Raw genomic sequence first — 21,178 nt, forward strand, 5'->3', positions numbered from 1 at the left:
CTTCATTCACTCCTTCTTGGATTGTTGATGAAGATGAGATTGCTGCTACTTGGTTCCTCTCCATCTTCTTGGTGTGGTCAGCCAGCTGCTGGGTAATGAGCTTGTTTTGGGCCAACAGAGCATCTACATTGTTTAGCTCTATCACTCCTCTTGTGTTCCCTCTTTGGGAAGCATAGAAGTAGTCATTTTCTGCTACTGTTTCAATAACATCTATGGCTTCCTCAATGGTCTTCTTCTTGTTCAAGGATCCTCCAGATGAATGGTCTACGGCCTTCTTTGACTCATAGGATAGCCCTTCATAGAAAATGTGCAGCTGCACCCATTCGTTGAACATGTCAGATGGACACCTCCTTGTTAAGTCCTTAAACCTCTCCCATGCTTCATACAGAGTCTCACCATCTTGTTGCCTGAAAGTTTAAACCTCAGCTCTCAGCCTATTGATTCGTTGAGGAGGGTAGAATCTTGCTAAGAATTTGTTCACCACATCCTCCCAAGTTGTCAAGCTCTCCCTTGGAAAGGATTCCAGCCACTTGGCCGCCTTGTCCCTGAGTGAGAAGGGAAATAAGAGCAATCTATAGGCGTCAGGATGAATACCATTAGATTTTACTGTGTCATATATTCTCAGGAAGGTGGTCAAATGTTGATTGGGGTCTTCTTGAACACCTCCTCCAAACGAACAGTTGTTCTGAACAAGGGTGATGAGCTGTGGTTTAAGTTCAAAGTTGTTGGCATGGATTGTTGGCTTTTGGATGCTACTTCCACAATTGCCTGGGTTTGGATTGATGTAAGAGCCCAAAACTCTTCTATCCTCCCCAGCATGATTTGCTCCACCTCCTCTGCCATGGTTGTGAGTCTCTTCTTCATGATGATTTTCCATGTTTTCTTCCATGTTTGGTTCAAAGTATTCCTCAACGTGTTCCTCCTCTTCTTCAGCACCAACTACACGTTTTTCTTTTGCCTCCCTCCTTAGTCTAAGGAAGGTTCTCTCAGGTTCAGAATCAAAAGAAGTTGAAGCCCCGCTTCTTCTCCCTGTCATACAACCAACACGTACAAGCAAAGAAAATAGGTGCAGACAGTATTTGTGTCAGAATTACTGTTAGTTGTGGGTGATGCAATATATCAAACAGTTAGTGGGTTAGCAAACAGAATTGAAAATAACAAAGAAAAACAAAAGAGTAGAGGGGGAAGGGAAGAAGTTTAACTAAAACAAAAAGTAAATCACTCAAACAGAAAAATGAAATTCACAAAATAAACATGCTCAATCTAGTGATCTTCCAATTTAATCATTGTTGATGCACAATCAATCCCCGGCAATGGCGCCATAAACTTGATGCGCGGAAAACTTGTCTCTCAACAAATCTCCCTTCGGCAAGTGTACCGAATTTGTCGTCAAGTAAAAACTCACAATAGAGTGAGGTTGAATCCCACAGGGATTGATTGATCAAGCAACTTTAATTAGAAGAATGTTCTAGTTGAGCGAATCCAGAATTTGGGTTGAGAGTTGCAGAAAATAAAAATGGCGGGAATGTAAATAACAGAAAAGTAAATGCTAGAATTAAAGGACTGGAAGTAAATGACTGAAAATAAATTGCAGAATTGTAAATGGGAATGGGGGATTTGCTCATAAAAGTAAATGGTAGAAATTAAAGAGAATGGGTAAGATCAGAGATGGGGAGTTCATTGGGCTTAGGAGATGTTGCAATTCTCCGGATCATGTTCATTTTCATCTCTTCCTCAATCAATGCACTCATTGATCTCCTTGGCAATCTTAAGTGATTGAATTACAATTTCTTGCAATTCAATCTCTCAAATCTTGATCAATAGCCAATTCCTTGGTCAATTGCTCATGAGAAGAGATGAAGTATGGTCATTGATTATACCACATGCATTTCCCAAATCAAGTATTGAGAGGGTTATAGTCACATACCCATCCAAACCCAATTTGGTCCAGCATGAGAAAGCATTTCTAGCTTGATCTCTTCATTCCTCTTTCAAGGTTCAAAAGAGATCCAAGTTTGAATAGCTTCTCTTCCAAGATAACTACTCAATTGGATGAAGATCGAAAGCTTTCAAGTAAAATCAAGAGGAAAGATAGAAGAAGAATAATGAAAATTAGTATTGATCCATCAAATTACAACAGAGCTCCCTAACCCAATGAAAGGGGTTTAGTTGTTCATAGCTCTTGTAAATGAAAACAAAGATGGAGAGTACATCATAAAACTAGAAATTGCAAAGAAAGTAAAATACAGAGAATAGTTCTCTTTTTCTCAGCCTCCAGAACCCTTTCTCAATTCAAAGCTACTCCTATATATACTACTCTTCTCAGCTTCTAGTGTGATTCTTCAAGTCTTGGGCCTTTGGATCTTGAGTTTGAAGCAGTTCCTTTCTTTATTTGGGCTTGGCTTTACTTGCAGAGAGAAAGTGCGATGTGGGCGGAGACTTTAGTTCAGGACGTTAGGGGTGTTAATATTTAGTGAGAATATAAGTTCGAGAACGTTAGTGACACTTAACATTGTCACTAACGTTCCAATGCACCCCATTGCCTCACGTTAAAACCCACGTTAACTAGGTTAACGTGGTTTTTAACGTTGCCTTGTTAACCTTCGAGAACGTTAGTGACACTCAACATTGTCACTAACGTTCCAGTGTGCCCCTTCTTGCTTCACGTTAAAGCCCACGTTAACTAGGTTAACGTGGCTTCTAACGTGGCCCTTGCCATCCTTCGAGAACGTTAGTGACATTCAACATTGTCACTAACGTTCCAATGTGCCCCTAGGTCTCACGTTAGAGTCCACGTTAACTAGGTTAACGTGGCTTCTAACGTGGCCATCCTTAGCCATCCCAACGTTAGTGACAATGTTGAGTGTCACTAACGTTGGCTCATCCTTCAATCCTCATCGTTAGCTTCCACGTTAACCAAGTTAACGTGGAAGTTAACGTGACTCTTGGGGGTTGTGTGGTTGCTTCAATGTTAGTGAGAATGTTGAGTGTCAATAACGTTGTCGACAACTCTTCATCCTTTACATTAGTTCCCACGTTAACCAAGTTAACGTGGGAGTTAACGTGGTACTTTGCACCATAAGCCAACGTTAGTGACAATGTTGAGTGTCCCTAACGTTGGCTTCTCTTCCCCCCTTAACATTAGAGGCCACGTTAACTAGGTTAACATGGCTTCTAATGTGGCCACTTATGAGTAATTGCCAACGTTAGTGACAATGTTAAGTGTCACTAACGTTGGCTGAACTTCTCTTCTCCACGTTAGAGTTCACGTTAACTTAGTTAACGTGACTCTCTAACGTGGGCATTGATGGCTTTTTGAGAGTGTTATTGGCAATCACTTTTCTCATTAATCTTGCAAGTTACCTCCCCTTTTCTTGCTTCCTTTTGGTCCTGAAATCAAGCAATAAAGTGCATCAAAGATCTAGTCCAAGTCATGAGCAATGCAATATAATATTTGTCACTAAACTTATGCAAAATCCTCATGAAATTATGTGAAATGCACAATGTATGCTTGAATCAAGGCATAAGTGAATATCTACCCAAAACTAGCTTATTTCCTAAAGAAATGCATGAAACTAACCTAAAAACAGTAAAGAAAAGGTCAGTGAAACTGGCCAAGATGCCCTGGCATCACTGGATGGTGTAAAGGGGTAGGAAGGGTGAAGAAGGAAGAAAGAAAAGGGGGTGGAAAGTGAAGGCAAAACAGGGCACCCTTCCTGATTAATGCTCAGAACGCGACCTGTGCGTACGCACAAGGTCATGAGCGCAGGCACACAAGGGAAAAGAAGGGTTATGTGCACGCAAAGCAGTGTGCGAGCGCTGAGAACAGAAGGGGTGTTGAGGTCTGTGTGCGTGCACAAGGAGGTGTGCGTGCACACAAGGGTAAAGAAAAGGTTGTTCCCATGCACTCTAGGTGCATGCGCTACAAACATAAGGGGTATCGAAGGTTGTACGTGCGCACAAAGAGTTTTTTTTTTTTTTTAGAACAAGGTAAAAGGACATGTGTGCATACACACAAGTTCTGTGCGCACACACAAGAGCAAAAAGATTTGGGGTCCACACACACAGCCTGTGCGAATGCTCCCAACAAAAGGGGTTTTGAGACCTGTGCGTACGCACAGGTCTGTGCGTACTGACAGATGTGTGTGTGGGCACACTGCCCTGTTTTTGCAAAATTTTTAATACCTCTAAGGCAGCAACATGACTTCCAAAATAGTTTTTTCAATCCCAAAATCATTTTAAAACCCCAAAAACATGTTATTCCACTAAGATTACCTAATAAGCGCCAAAATGCAACTAAATTAAACCTAGAATTGAACCAAACTGAGCTAATCAAAGGGACAAAATTCAATAAGCAAAAGCTAAAAGAAGAGAAAGGTTGGAAGGATATTACCATGGTGGGGTGTCTCCCACCTACCACTTTGGTTTAAAGTCCTCAAGTTAGACTTTTGGTTGAAGCTTGATGACAAGTCATCTTAGTGTAGTTTCACAAGCCTTTTTCATTAGCTTTTACTTGGTTTTCATGCATTTCTTAGGTAATAAGTAAGTGTTTGGATGAGAAATTCATGCTTGTCTTGATTCAATCAAACATTGTTAATTTTATGCATTTTCATGAGATTTTTGCAAGATTTAGTTGATATTATGAATGATGCAAAATCTGGTGATTATTGCAAGGCTTTGATGCATGTGTTTGATTGATAATAGGTGGAAAAGAAGCTAAGGAAGGGAGAGCAAACAAGTAACAAAAGGGTCATGGAAAGGAGCAAAAAAAAGGAAACAACATTGGTGGCCAAAGTTGGCTCAGCAACGTTGATGAAGAATAGGAGAGACCAACATTGGAGCCAAAGTTGGTGCTCCAACGTTAGGTCCAACGTCCATGCTTAAAGAGGTGCAAAGTTGGAGCCAAAGTTGGCCTCTAACTTTGCCTCAAACATTGGCCAAGAAAGGTGCATAGTTGGAGCCAAAGTTGGACTCCAACTATGCCTCAAACTATAAGCAAGAAGGCAACGTTTGAGTCTAAAGTTGGACCTCAAACGCTACCTCAAACGTTGGCCAAGAAAGGTGCATAGTTGGAGCCATAGTTGGAACCAACTATGCCTCAATCTTCAATTCAAGAGACCATAGTTGGAGCCAAAGTTGGACTCCAAATATACGTCCAACGTTGAGGTAAAAAGGGGTGCCAATGTTGGAACCAACGTTGGTGGTCCAACGTTAGGTCCAATGTCTTCGACAAAATCTCAAAATTTGAAGTTGGAAAAATTGCATTAACACGCTCTCGTGGGCGATGCGTACGTGTGAGCATGGAAAAATTGCAACCAACGCATATGCGTAGGTGACGCGTATGTGTGACAATACCAACGTTGGTTATCCAACGTTAGGTCCAATGTACGCGATGCCATCCTTGGAAAAATTTTGATATGACGTGTACGTGTCGATGACGCGTATGCGTGGAAATGGAAAAATGGCAAGTGACGCGTATGCGTGGGTGGATTGGCAAATTTACAGCCTTCGCGTGTACGCGTGGGCCACACTAATGTTGAGTCAAACGTTGCTGGCAACACCCAGAATTCATTTTTTTAAGTGACGTTTGACCCAATGTTTGCCCATAAACATGAACTCCAACTTCAAAGCCAACTTCAATACAACATGGTACCATGCAGAGGATAAACGTTAATGTGCAAACGTCCTCATTAACGTCACTAAGGGCCACTCTCAACTAGCTTCAACAAAGGCCAACGCCCAAATCCAAGACTTGAAGAGATAAAAGAAGAAATTGTATAAATAGAGGAGAATTTGAGTTAGAAAAGAGGACTGGAAGGCTGGGAGTCAGGGAACCCAAATTGGGAAACTCTGCACTCATTTTTCTCTTGTATTTTCTTCACTTTTTTTTCTCAAATTTTTGGCATTTCTTCTTTTCTATTTTACTTGAGCAATGATGAACTAAACCCCATTCTCATTAGGGGGAGGAGCTTTATTGTAATCATAATGAATCAATGAAATTCTTCTTCTTCTCAATTCATTTGTGTAGCTATAGGATAACTTCTGTTTTGATTGTGAATTATTCACTCCGGAAGGGGGTTTGATTCAATTGAATGCTTGTGTGAGCCTCGGAAGGGGAATCACTTGCATTAGAATTGGAGCTCTATCCTTCACAATTCTGTTGATCAGCACCATTTGGGAGGAATTGAGATCTTGAGAGTTAGTGTGGCTTATGGATGAGAGACATGCACTTAACCTCTTCTCATGATAATTAGATCAAGGAATTGGCAAGATTGATTGGGATTAGAGAGATTGGATTGTCAAGGAATTGGGATCCAATCAATTTTAATCCGCCATAGATCTACTCATATGATTGAGAAAGGAGTTGAGACCCATTTGATTCGTGATGGATTATGATAAGTCCAATCCCTAATGAATCATTCTCTTTGATTTTCTTCAATTTAGATCTCTCTGAATTTACTCTCATTTGCAATTGTTTACTGCCTTCCTTCATTCCCTACACCCAATTCCCATTTACAATTCTCGCAATTTAAATTTTAGTGCCATTTAGATTTTTCTCTTTTACTTTCTTGCAATCTAAGATTCAAGTCATTTACTCTTCTTGCAATTTAAGATTCAGCCCATTTACAATTTCTTGCAATTTATTTTTCATGCAATTTAAGTTTATTTCCATTTAAGTTTTCGTCAATTTACATTAAGCACTTTAGATTTCTTGCAATTTACTTTCTGTTGACAAAATTTCACTCAAATCATCACTTGTTAGCTTAACTAGACTCATCACCATACTAAAATTGCTTGATCCATCAATTCTCATGAGATCGACCTCACTCTCGTGAGTTTTACTACTTGATGCGACCTGGTATACTTGCCGGTTAGTTTGTGCGAATTCAAATTATTGCCCATCAAGTTTTTGGCGCCGTTGCCGGGGATTGATTTAGATCAACAATGATTAAGTAGATGATAATCTAGATTAAACATTTTTCTTTGTTTTTGTTAATCACACAAACCTTTTGAGATTTTGTTTTTGCTAACCTTAACTTCACTCTAGCAACAGAGTGCTTTGCTTGGTTTTTGGTTTGTTTGTGTTGTATGCCAGGAGAGAGAAGAGGTGAGTCCACCTCCTTTGATTCTAAACTAAAGAGAACCTTCTTGAGATTGAGAAGAGAAGCAAGAGGGACGAGAGTGATTAGAGAAGAAGAGTCAGAAGAAGGAGATCAAGAGATGGAGGGTAACCTTCCTAATCCACTAGAGGAGGTGGCCAACAACAATGGTCAGCCTCAAAGGAGAGTTCTAGCTTCTTACACCATCCCCAACCCAAGGAATTGTGGGAGCAGTATCTTAACCCCCAATGTCCATGTTAATAACTTCGAGCTCAAGCCTCAATTAATCACTCTAGTCCAGAACAATTGCCAATATGGAGGAAGCCCTGCTGAAGATCCAAACCAACATCTCTCTATGTTCTTGAGAATTTGTGACACTGTCAAAACCAATGAAGTCCACCCTGATATCTACAGGCTTTTGTTATTTCTATTCTCATTGAGAGACAAAGCCACCCATTGGCTAGAAACCTTCCGAAAAGAAAGCATCACTAACTGGGATAATTTGGTCAGCAAATTCCTAGACAAATTTTACCCCCCTCAAAGAGTCATTAAACCGAAAACTAATGTGCAAACCATCAGACAGCTAGAGGGAGAATCATTGTATGAAGTCTGGGAGAGGTATAAAGCTTTTATTAGAAGGTGTCTAGAAAGAACGTTCAGTGAATGGGTTGAGCTCCAAAATTTCTATGAAGGAATCCATGAGTTCAAGGAAAGTCTTAGATTACTCTTCAGGAGGATCCTTGCAACTGATGAAAATTGCACAAGAAGCACATGATCTCATAGATATAGTAGCCAAAAATGAGTATTTCTACTCATCTAAAAGACAAGTAGCTCCCAAGAGAGGCGTGTTTAAGCTTGAAGGTGTTGATACAATATTGGCTCAAAACAAGATGATGCACCAGCAACTTCAACAACAAATAGAAATGATGTCAGAGAGGATGGATGGACTGCAACTTGTAGCAGTGAGCTCATCCAATCAACCACTAGTTGTGTGGGGACAATAGGAAGAGAGCTATAAAGAACAGTAGCCTGAACACGTTCAGTATATGCACAATCAAGGATCTGGACAGAACGAGTTCCATGGAGACACTTACAACTAATATTGGAGGAACCACCCCAACTTGAAGTGGGGAGAGAACCAAAACTCATGGCAAAAAAACTCCAACCAAAGTAACTCTCGCAACACAAACCACCAAAATCATCAAACCACTAACCAAAATCCATACAGAAAACCAAAAAATAATCACCCCAACCAATTTCTATCCACCAAATAACCCATCAACTAACCACAACAACTTTCATCCACCATCTACATCCCACACTCAGCCACAACCACTGATGTCGTGAAAACTGTCTCTCAACAATTTTCTACTGGCAAGTGCACCAGATTGTCGTAAAGTAAAAACTCTCTGTAGAGTGAGGTCGAATCCCACAGGGATTGGTTGGTTGATCAATGTTAATTGGAGAATTGTTCTAGTTGAACTGAATTAGATTTGAAATTGGGATTTACAGAAAGTAAATTGGTGGGAAACTTAAAGAGCAATAAATTAAATGGCAGAAATTAAATTGCAATAATATAAGTGCAGAAACTTAAATTGCATGAAATTAAATGGGAATGGGAAAATTGAGCATCAAATTAAAGACAAAATGTAAAAGTATGGGTAGATTAGAGATGGAAAAGATCATTGGGGTCAGGAGATGTTATAATTCTCCAGATGAAATTCATTTTCATCTCTTCCTCAATCAATGCATTCATTGATCTTATTGGCAATATTAGGTGATTGGATCCCAATTCCTTGGCAATCCAATCTCTCTAAGCATGAACAATTGCCCAATTCCTTGATTTAAGTGCTCATCGGAAGAGATGACGTATGGTCACTGATTATACCACACATATTCATAGATCAAAGTGTTGGGAGGATTACATGTCATGATATCCATCCAAACCCCAATATAATCCAATGTGAGAAAGCATTTCTAGCATGATCTCCTCATTCCTCTTCCAAGGTTCAGAGGAGATCCAATTTTGGATAGCTTCTTTCCCAAGACAACTATCCACCAGGATGAAGAATGAAAGCTTTCTAGCAAGATCAAGAGGAAACAAAGAAGAAGATGAATGAAAACTAATATTGATCCATTGAATTACACTGAGATCACTAACCCAATGAAAGGGATTTAGTTGTTCATAGCTCTCAAAATGGAAAACGAAATAGAAAAGTACATTGCAGAAAGAAAAAAGTGCAGAATAGAATTTGGCAGAGTTTCAGTATCCGTCTTTGTGTGATCTAACTAACTTAAACTCTAAGCTATTTATACACTTTCTTCGATTGATCTTCAGTCCCTGAATTGTGCTTTGGGCTCTAATTGAAATGGGTTGAAGTTGCTCCCATTGGCTCCTCATGCTGTTGAGAAGAGATGTGCTTGAATTGCAATGTTCTGATGCTCACGTTGGAGTCCACGTTTGAGGGCCAACGTTAAGTCAAATGTCTTTCAGAGAAAATTGATTTTAGATGTTTTCAGCAATGTTTGACTCAACGTTGGAGTGCCAACGTTTTCTTGTCCACGCGTACGTGTGATATACGCATGCGCATCGATGGTAAAATGATGACAAAAAATTGAATTTTGTACAAACTAACCGGCAAGTGTACCGAGTCGCATCAAGTAGTAAAACTCACGTGAGTGAGGTCGATTCCACAAGGATTGATGGATCAAGCAACTTTAGTTAGGTAATTACTTTAGTTAAGCTAACACTGGTGAATTGAGTGCAATGGGATCAACAGAATATAAATTACAGAGAATATAACTTAAAGAAAGTAAATTGACAGAAACTTAAAGAGTAAGAAACTTAAATTGCATCAAATGTAAAGGAACTGGGTGTTGGGAAATTAAATGGAACAGAAATAACAGAGAGAAAGATTCATTAGTGATTGGAGATATCATAATCCACAATGAATCAAATGGGTCTCAACTTCTTTCTCAATCATATGAATAGATCTTTGGCGGGTTGAAATTAATTGGATCCCAATTCCTTGGCAATTCAATCTCTCTAATCACAATCATTCTCACCAATTCCTTGATCCAATTGTCATGAGAAGAGGTTAAGCATTTTCTCTTATCCACAAGCCACACAAACTCTCAAGATCTCAATATCTCCCGAATGGTGTTGATCAAGAGAGCTGTGAGAAACCGAGCTTCAATTCTAATTTCAATGATTCCTCTTCCGAGGCTCACATGGAAATTCACAGATTCAAACCTCCTTCCGGAGTGAATGGATCTCAATCAAAATAGAAGTTATTTCTTAGCCATCCGGATGAATTGAGAAGAAGAAGAAATTCAGTTAATTCATATGAATCATAACAGAGCTCCTCGCCCTAATGAATTGGGGTTCAGTGGATCATAGCTCAAAGAACAAGTGCAGAGAAACTAAATTTGCAGAAAGTAAATTGGCAGAGAGGCAAAGATGCAGGGAATTTAAATTTCATATAAATGTAAATCAAGATCACTGTAAATTGAGTTGTAAAATTTTTCATAAAGGAAAATTTTAGAAGAGAATTATCAGAAACTGAAATTGCATAAGAAAATGGAATTCAATGAAAGCTACAATGTAAAATGGCAGAAAAAAAAAGTGTATACAAAAGCTTCCTATTCTACTCCTACTCCTACTCCTCCTACTACTACTACTACTCCTAGTGCAGCCTCTGCTGCTACTTGGTGCGCAGAAATTGTGATTACACTTTAATTATGTAAAATTCATCGCTCTTTCTTTCCCTGGTAATGGCGCCAAAAACATGATGCCAATACCATGGTTCACAACTTCGCACAACTAACCAGCAAGTGCACTGGGTCGTCCAAGTAATACCTTACGTGAGTAAGGGACGAATCCCATGGAGATTGTTGGTATGAAGCAAGCTATGGTCACCTTGTAAATCTCAGTCAGGCGGATATAAAATAGTAATGGGGTTTTCGAAAATAATTAAATAAACATAGAATAAAGGATAGAAATACTTATGTAAATCATTGGAGAGAATTTCAGATAAGGGAATAGAGATGCTTTCGTTCCTCTGAACCTCTGCTTTCCTGCTATCTTCATCCAATCAGTCTTACTCCTTTCCATGGCTGGCTTTATGTGATACATCACCACTGTCAATGGCTACTTTCGGTATTCTCTCGGGAAAATGATCCAAATGCCCTGTCACGGCACGGCTAATCGTCTGGAGGCATCACCCTTGTCAATGGTTTCATCATATCCTCTCAGTGAAAATGGTCAACGCACCCTGTCACGGCACGGCTATTCATCTGTCGGTTCTCGATCATGCTGGAATAGGATTTACTATCCTTTTGCGTCTGTCACTTCGCCCGGCAATCGTGAGTTTGAAGCTCGTCATAGTCATCCAATCATTGAATCCTACTCGGAATACCACAGACAAGGTTTAGACTTTCCGGATTCTCTTGAATGCCGCCATCATTCTAGCTTACACCACGAAGATTCCGATTAAGAGATCTAAGAGATACTCATTCAATCTAATGTAGAACGGAAGTGGTTGTCAGGCACGCGTTCATAGGGAATGATGATGATTGTCACGTTCATCACATTCAGGTTGAAGTGCGAATGAATATCTTAGAAGCGAAATAAGATGAATTGAATAGAAAATAGTAGTACTTTGCATTAATCTTTGAGGAACAGCAGAGCTCCACACCTTAATCTATGGAGTGTAGAAACTCTACCGTTAAAAATACATAAGTGAAAGGTCCAGGCATGGCCGAATGGCAAGCCCCTCTGATCTAAGAACCAGGCGTCCAAAGATGATTCCGAAGTTCCAAAGATGTCTAATACAATAGTAAAAGGTCCTATTTATAATAAACTAGTCACTAGGGTTTACAGAAATAAGTAATTGGTGCATAAATCCACTTCTGGGGCCCACTTGGTGTGTGCTTGGGCTGAGCTTGAGTGTTGCACATGTAGAGGTCTTTCTTGGAGTTGAACGCCAGCATTTGTGCCAGTTTGGGTGTTCAACTCTGGTTTTGGATCCTTTTCTGGCGCCGGACGCCAGAATTGGGCAGAGAGTTGGCGTTGAACGCCAGTTTGCATCATCTATTCTTGGCCAAATTATAGACTATTATATATTTCTGGAAAGCCCTGGATGTCTACTATTCAACGCAATTGGAATCGTGCCATTTCGAGATCCGTAGCTCCAGAAAATCCACTTTGAGTGCAGGGAGGTCAGAATCCAACAGCATCAGCAGTCCTTCTTCAACCTCTGAATCTGATTTTTGCTCAAGTCCCTCAATTTCAGCCAGAAAATACCTGAAATCACAGAAAAACACACAAACTCATAGTAAAGTCTAGAAATGTGAATTTAACATGAAAACTAATGAAAACATCCCTAAAAGTAACCAGATTTTACTAAAAACATACTAAAAACAATGTCAAAAAGCGTATAAATTATCCGCTCATCACAACACCAAACTTAAATTGTTGCTTGTCCCCAAGCAACTGAAAATCAAATAGGATAAAAAGAAGAGAATATACTATAAATTCCAAACTATCAATGAAACAGAGCTTCAATCATATGAGCGGGACTTATAGCTTTTTGCCTCTTGAATAGTTTTGGCATCTCACTTTATCCATTGAGGTTCAGAATGATTGGCATCTATAGGAACTCAGAGTACAGATAGTGTTATTGATTCTCCTAGTTCAGTATGATGATTCTTGAACACAGCTATTTTATGAGTCTTGGCCGTGGCCCTAAGCACTTTGTTTTCCAGTATTACCACCGGATACATAAATGCCACAGACACATAATTGGGTGAACCTTTTCAGATTATGACTCAGCTTTGCTAAAGTCCCCAATTAGAGGTGTCCAGGGTTCTTAAGCACACTCTTTTTTTGCTTTGGACCTTGACTTTAACCGCTCAGTCTCAAGTTTTCACTTGACACCTTCACGCCACAAGCACATGGTTAGGGACAGCTTGGTTTAGCGGTTTAGGCCAGGATTTTATTCCTTTCGGCCCTCCTATCCACTGATGCTCAAAGCCTTGGGATCCTTTTTATTACCCTTGCCTTTTAGTTTTAAGGGCTATTTGCTTTTTGCTCTTGCCTTTTGGTTTTAAGAGCCTTTGGCTTTTTCTGCTTGCTTTTTCTTTTTCTTTCTATTTTTTTTCGCCTATTTTTTTTTCTGCAAGCTTTGTTCTTTGCTGCTTTTTCTTGCTTCAAGAATCATTTTTATGATTTTTCAGATTATCAAATAACATGTCTCCTAGTCATCATTCTTTCAAGAGCCAACATATTTAACATTCTTAAACAACAACTTCAAAAGACATATGCACTGTTCAAGCATACATTCAGAAAACAAGACGCATTGTCACCACATCAATATAATTAAGCTAAGTTCAAGGATAAATTCAAAATTCATGTACTTCTTGTTCTTTTGAATTAAAACATTTTTCATTTAAGAGAGGTGATGGATTCATAGGACATTCATAACTTTAAGACGTAGTTACTAACTACTAATGATCATGTAATGAAGACACAAACACAGATAAGCACTTAACATAGAAAACGAAAAACAGAAGAAATAAGAACAAGGAATGAATCCACCTTAGTGATGGTGGCGTTTCCTTGAGGAACCAATGATGTCCTTGAGCTCTTCTATGTCTCTTCCTTGTCTTTGTTGCTCCTCCCTCATTGCTTTTTGATCTTCTCTTATTTCATGGAGCATGATGGCGTGCTCTTGATGTTCCACCCTTAATTGTCCCATGTTAGCACTTAATTCTCCTAGGGAGGTGTTGATTTGCTCCCAATAGTTTTGTGGAGGAAAATGCATTTGAGGCATCTCCGGGATCTCATGGTGATGAGCTTCCTGTGCCTCTTGAGCTCCATGAATGGGCTCTCTTGCTTGCTCCATCTTTTTCTTAGTGATGGGCTTCTCTTCCTTAATAGGAATGTCTCCTTCTATGAAAGCTCCAGCTGAGTAGCATAGATGGCAGATAAGATGAGGAAAAGCTAGCCTTGCCATGGGGGATGACTTTTCGGATATTTTGTAGAGTTCATTAGAGATGACTTCATGAACTTCTATTTCCTCTCCAATCATGATGCTATGGATCATGATGGCCCGATCCACAGTAACTTCAGATCGGTTGCTAGTGGGAATGATTGAGCATTGAATGAACTCCAACCATCCTCTAGCCACAGGCTTGAGGTCCAATCTTCTTAGTTGAACCGGCTTGCCTTTGGACACATATGTCCAATCTTCCATTGAGCTCCTTCCACACATATGTCCATAAGGACTTGGCCCAACCTTTGATTAAAGTTGACCCTTCTAGCGTAGGGGCGTTCATCTCCTTGCATCATGGGCAAGTTGAACGCCAACCTCACATTCTCCGGACTAAAATCTAAGTATTTCCCCCGAACCATTGTAACGTAGTTTTTTGGATCCGGGTTCTTACTTTGATCATGGTTCTTGGTGATCCATGCATTGGCATAGAACTCTTGAACCATTAGGATGCCGACTTGTTGGATGGGATTTGTTAGAACTTCCCAACCTCTTCTTTGAATTTCATGTCGGATCTCTGGATACTCATTTCTTTTGAGTTTGAAAGGGACCTCGGGGATCACCTTCTTCTTGGCCACAACATCATAGAAGTGGTCTTGATGGGCTTTGGAGATGAACCTTTCCATCTCCCATGACTCGGAGGTGGAAGCTTTTGTCTTCCCTTTCCCCTTTCTAGAGGATTCTCCAGTCTTAGGTGCCATCAATGATAATGGAAAAACAAAAAGCTTATGCTTTTACCACACCAAACTTAGAATATTGCTCGCCCTCGAGCAATAAAAGAAAGAATAGAGGAAGAAGAAGAAGAAAATATTGAGAAGAGGGGTAAAGTGTGTTTCGGCCAAGTAGAGAGGAGAGGGTTGTGTTGTGTGAAAATGAGGAAGAATGGAGGGCTATATATAGGGGAGGGAGGGGAGTTAAGGTTCGGCCATTTAGGGTGGGTTTGGGTGGGAAATTGGTTTTGAATTTTGAAGGTAGGTGGAGTTTATGAGGTAGGTTTATGGGGAAGAGTGGATGGAGGTGAGTGGTGAAGAGGTGATGGGGAAGAGAGATTGAGGTGATTGGTGAAGGGTTTTTGGGGAAGGGTGTTTATGGGATTGTGTGAAAGAGAGGTGAGAAGAAGTGAGTGGAGGTAGGTGGGGATCCTGTGGGGTCCACAAATCCTGAGATGATCCTGTGGGGTCCACAGATCCTGAGATGATCCTGTGGGGTCCATAGATCCTGAGGTGTTCAAGGATTTACACCCTTGCACCAAATTAGGCATGCAAAATGCCCTTGCACGCAACTCTGGGCGTTCAGCGCCATGTTGGTGCCCATTTTGGGCGTTCAACACCCATTTACTGGCCATTTCTGGCGTTGAACGCCAGAACCATGCTTGTTCTGGGTGTTCAGCGCCCAGATACTGCCCATTTTGGCCGTTCAGCGCCAGAACCATGCTCTGTTCTGGCGTTGAACGCCAGACAGATGCTTCCTCTAGGGTGTGATTTTTCTTTTGCTATTTTTGATTCTGTTTTTAATTTTTTTTGTTTATTTTGTGACTCCACATGATCATGAACCTATAAAGACATATAACTAAGAAAAATATAGTTAGATAAATAAAAATTGGGTTGCCTCCCAACAAGCGCTTCTTTAATGTCAATAGCTTTACAGTGGGCTCTCATGGAGCCTCACAGATGTGCAGAGCTTTGTTGAGACTCTCCAACACCAAACTTAGAGTTTGGATATGGGAGTTCAACACCAAACTTAGAGTTTGGTTGTGGCCTCCCAACACCAAACTTAGAGTTTGACTGTGGGGGCTTTGTTTGACTCTGCTTTGAGATAAGCTCTTTATGCTTCCTCTCCATGGATGCAGAGAGAGATCCTTGAGTTGTAAACACAAGGTTGTCCTTATTTCATTTGAAGGATTAATTCTCCTCTGTCCACATCAATCACAGCTCTTGCTGTGGCTAGGAAAGGTCTTCCTAGGATGATGGATTCATCCTCTTCCTTTCCAGTATCCAGGACTATGAAATCAGCAGGGATGTAAAGGCCTTCAACCTTTACTAACACGTCCTCTACTTGTCCATAAGCCTGTTTTCTGGAATTGTCTGCCATCTTTAATGAGATTTTAGCAGCTTGCACCCCATAGATTCCCAGTTTCTCTATTACAGAGAGTGGCATGAGGTTTATTCCTGAACCAAGGTCACACAGAGCCTTAAAGATCATGGTGCCTATGGTACAAGATATTATGAACTTTCCAGGATCCTGTTTCTTCTGAGGCAATGTCAGTTGATCCAGATCACTTAGTTCATTGGTGAACAAGGGAGGTTCATCTTCCCAAGTCTCAATACCAAATAATTTGGCATTCAGCTTCATGATTGCACCAAGAAACTTGGCAGTTTGCTCTTCAGTAACATCCTCATTCTCTTCAGAAGAGGAATACTCATAAGAGCTCATGAAGGGCATAAGGAGGTTCAATGGAATCTCTATGGTCTCTAGATGAGCCTCAGAGTCCTTGGGTTCCTCAGAGGGAGGCTCCTTATTGATCACTGGACGTCCCAGGAGGTCTTCCTCCTTGGGATTCACGTCCTCATCTCCCTCATTGGGTTCGGCCATTTTGATTATGTCAATGGCCTTGCACTCTCCTTTTGGATTCTCTTCTGTATTGCTTGGGAGAGTACTAGGAGGGATTTCAGTGATCCTCTTACTCAGCTGGCCCACTTGTGGTTCCAAATTTCTAATGGAAGACCTTGTTTCTTTCATGAAACTTACAGTGGCCTTGGACAGATCAGAGACTAAGTTTGCCAAATTAGAGGTATTTTGTTCAGAATTCTCTGTCTGTTGCTGAGTGGATGATGGAAAAGGCTTGCTATTGCTAAACCTGTTTCTTCCACTATTATTAAAGCCTTGTTGAGGCTTTTGATCCTTCCATGAGAAATTTGGATGATTTCTCCATGATGAGTTATAGGTGTTTCCATAAGGTTCACCTAAGTAATTCACCTCTGCTATTGCAGGGTTCTCAGGATCATAAGCTTCTTCTTCAGGAGAAGCCTCTTGAGTACTGTTGGATGCAGCTTGCATTCCATTCAGACTCTGAGAAATAATATTGACTTGCTGAGTCAACATTTTGTTTTGAGCCAATATGGCATTCAGAGTATCAACTTCAAGAACTCCCTTCATCATATGCGTCCCATTACTGACAGGATTCCTCTCAGAAGTGTACATAAACTGGTTAATAGCAACCATGTTAATGAGTTCTTGAGCTTCTGCAGGCGTTTTCTTTAGGTTAATGGATCCACCTGCAGAAGTATCCAATGACATCTTTGATATCTCAGATAAACCATCATAGAAGATATCCAGGATGGTCCATTCTGAAAGCATGTCAGAAGGACACTTTTTGGTCAGCTGCTTGTATCTTTCCCAAGCTTCATAGAGGGATTCACCTTCTTTCTGTCTGAAGGTTTGAACATCCACTCTAAGCTTGCTCAGCTTTTGAGGAGGAAAGAACTTGGCTAAGAAAGCCGTGACCAGCTTATCCCAAGAGTTCAGGCTGTCTCTGGGTTGAGAGTCCAACCAGATTCTAGCTCTGTCTCTTACAGTAAATGGGAAAAGCATGAGCCTGTAGACTTCAGGATCTACTCCATTAGTCTTAACAGTATCACAGATCTGCAAGAATTCAGTTAAGAACTAAAAATGATCTTCAGATGGAAGTCCATGAAACTTGCAGTTCTGCTGCATCAGAGAAACTAATTGAGGTTTCAGCTCAAAGTTGTTTGCTCCAATGGCAGGAATGGAGATGCTTCTTCCATGTAAATTGGAATTAGGTGCAGTAAAGTCACCAAGCATTCTCCTTGCATTATTATTATTTTTGGCTGCCATCTCTTCTTCCTGTTTGAAAATTTCTGAAAGGTTATCTCTGGATTGTTGTATTTTAGCTTCTCTTAGTTTTCTTTTCAGAGTCCTTTCAGGTTCTGGATCTGCTTCCACAAGAATGCTCTTGTCCTTGCTCCTGCTCATATGACAAAGAAGAGGGCACAGAAAAATAATAATAGGGATCCTTTTTACCACAGTATAGAGGTTCCCTTATGTGAGTAGAAGAAAAGAAGAAGAAATTCGAACACAGATAGAAGAAGGGGTTCGAATTTGGTGAGTGATGTGAAGAAGAGATGTTAGTAGATGAATAAATAAATAGAATAAGATGAGAGAGAGAGAGAGAGGATTTTCGAAAATAATATTTTTGAAAAAGAGTTAGTTGATTTTTGAAAATAGTTTTTGAAAAAGGTTAGTGGTTTTTCGAAAATTAAAATTAAAAAATTAAAAATTTAGTTAATTAAAAAGAAATTTTTGAAAAAGGGGGAAGATATTTTCGAAAATTAGAGAGAGAGTTAGTTAGGTGGTTTTGAAAAAGATAAGAAACAAACAAAAAGTTAGTTAGTTAGTTGAAACAAATTTTTAAAAGATAAGGAGTTAGGAAGTTAGAGAAGATATTTTGAAATCAAGTTTTTGAAAAAGATAAGATAAGAAGATATTTTTGAAAAGATATAATTGAAATTAGTTTTTGAAAAAGATTTGATTTTCAAAATCACAATTAATGACTTGATTCACAAGAAATCACAAGATATGATTCTAGAACTTAAAGTTTGAATCTTTCTTAACAAGTAAGTAACAAACTTGAAATTTTTGAATCAAAACATTAATTGGTGATGTTATTTTCGAAAATTTGATATAAAAATAAGAAAAATATTTTTGAAAAATGTTTTTAGAATTTTCGAAAATAACTAAGAAAGTTGAAAAAGATTTTATTTTTGAAAAAGATTTTGAAAAAGATAAGATTTTTAAATTGAAAATTTGATTTGACTCATAAAAACAACTAGATTTTAAAAATTTTTGAAAAAGTCAAATCTAATTTTCGAATTTATGAGAGAGAAAAAGGGACAGATATTTTTTTGATTTTTGAATTTTTAATGAAGAGAGAGAAAAACAAGACAAATGATGCAATGCATGAGAATTTTAGATCAAAACATGTGATGCATGCAAGAATGCTATGAATGTCAAGATGAACACCAAGAACACTATGAATGTTAAGATGAACACCAAGAACATATTTTTAAAAAATTTTTTCTGCAAGGAAAACATACTAGACACCAAACTTAGAATTCTTTAATGCTTAGACACTAAGAATTCAGGAATGCATATGAAAAACAAGAAAAGACACAAAACATTCAAATGCAAAGATCAAACAAGAAGACTTACCAAGAACAACTTGAAGATCATGAAGAACACTATGAATGCATGAAAATTTTCGAAAAATGCAAGATGCATATGCAATTGACACCAAACTTATAACATGACTCAAGACTCAAACAAGAAACATGAAAAATATTTTTGATTTTTATGATTTTCTAATTTTTTTGTATTTTTTTTTTCCATTCGAAAATTAGTGCGAAAAAGAAAAATAAGGATTCCAAAATTTTTAATATGAATTCCAGGAATCTTATGCTCTTTAATCTAAAGCTCCAGTCCAGGAATTAGACATGACTCACTAGCCAGCCAAGCTTTCAATGAAAGCTCCGGTCCAAAACACTAGACATGGCCAATGGCCAGCCAAGCTTCAGCAAACATAGATACCTCTCATGTATACAACAGCTGATATTTCATCCAACTTCATATAATTATGAGTGGAAGCCTCAGTCCAAAAGAATTTAGACATGGCTTTACAGCCAGCCAGGCTTCACATGCTTCATGAAGCACTAGAATTCATTCTTTAAAAATTTTGAATAACAAATATATTTTTGAAAACATTTGTATTTTAAAATTTTTTTTTTCGAAAACAAAAGAAACATTTTTGAAAGATTTTTGAAAAATTTTTGAAAACAAAACAAAAAGAAAATTACCTAATCTGAGCAACAGGATGAACCGTCAGTTGTCCAAACTCGAACAATCCCTGGCAACGGCGCCAAAAACTTGGTGCGCAGAAATTGTGATTACACTTTAATTATGTAAAATTCATCGCTCTTTCTTTCCCTGGTAATGGCGCCAAAAACATGATGCCAATACCATGGTTCACAACTTCGCATAACTAACCAGCAAGTGCACTGGGTCGTCCAAGTAATACCTTACGTGAGTAAGGGTCGAATCCCACGGAGATTGTTGGTATGAAGCAAGCTATGGTCACCTTGTAAATCTCAGTCAGGCGGATATAAAATAGTAATGGGGTTTTCGAAAATAATTAAATAAACACAGAATAAAGGATAGAAATACTTATGTAAATCATTGGTGAGAATTTCAGATAAGCGAATAGAGATGCTTTCGTTCCTCTGAACCTCTGCTTTCCTGCTATCTTCATCCAATCAGTCTTACTCCTTTCCATGGCTGGCTTTATGTGATACATCACCACTGTCAATGGCTACTTTCGGTCTTCTCTCGGGAAAATGATCCAAATGCCCTGTCACGACACGGCTAATCGTCTGGAGTCATCACCCTTGTCAATGGTTTCATCCTATCCTCTCAGTGAAAATGGTCAATGCACCCTGTCACGGCACGGCTATTCATCTGTCGGTTCTCGATCATGCTGGAATAGGATTTACTATCCTTTTGCGTCTGTCACTTTGCCCGGAAATCGCAAGTTTGAAGCTCGTCACAGTCATCCAATCATTGAATCCTACTCGGAATACCACAGACAAGGTTTAGACTTTCCGGATTCTCTTGAATACCGCCATCATTCTAGCTTACACCACGAAGATTCCGATTAAGAGATCTAAGAGATACTCATTCAATCTAATGTAGAACGGAAGTGGTTGTCAGGCACGCGTTCATAGGGAATGATGATGATTGTCACGTTCATCACATTCAGGTTGAAGTACGAATGAATATCTTAGAAGCGAAATAAGATGAATTGAATAGAAAACAGTAGTACTTTGCATTAATCTTTGAGGAACAGCAGAGCTCCACACCTTAATCTATGGAGTGTAGAAACTCTACCGTTAAAAATACATAAGTGAAAGGTCCAGGCATGGCCGAATGGCCAGCCCCTCTGATCTAAGAACCAGG

At 39.3% G+C, this 21,178-nt stretch overlaps 2 non-coding genes across 2 annotated transcripts; both read left to right on the plus strand.

The window, feature by feature from the left end:
* Positions 1–332: 332 nt before the first annotated feature.
* On the plus strand, positions 333–436 carry LOC148555571 (small nucleolar RNA R71). Its single transcript, XR_015886357.1, has one exon. It is a non-coding gene; the product is annotated as a small nucleolar RNA R71 (small nucleolar RNA).
* Positions 437–17,503: 17,067 nt separating this feature from the next.
* On the plus strand, positions 17,504–17,611 carry LOC148555572 (small nucleolar RNA R71). Its single transcript, XR_015888017.1, has one exon. It is a non-coding gene; the product is annotated as a small nucleolar RNA R71 (small nucleolar RNA).
* The last annotated feature ends 3,567 nt before the right edge of the window (positions 17,612–21,178 follow it).

This window comes from Arachis ipaensis, chromosome B6 (genome assembly GCF_059453495.1).
Source record: "Arachis ipaensis isolate K30076 ecotype BB chromosome B6, ASM5945349v1, whole genome shotgun sequence".
NCBI classification, from domain to species: Eukaryota; Viridiplantae; Streptophyta; class Magnoliopsida; order Fabales; family Fabaceae; genus Arachis; species Arachis ipaensis.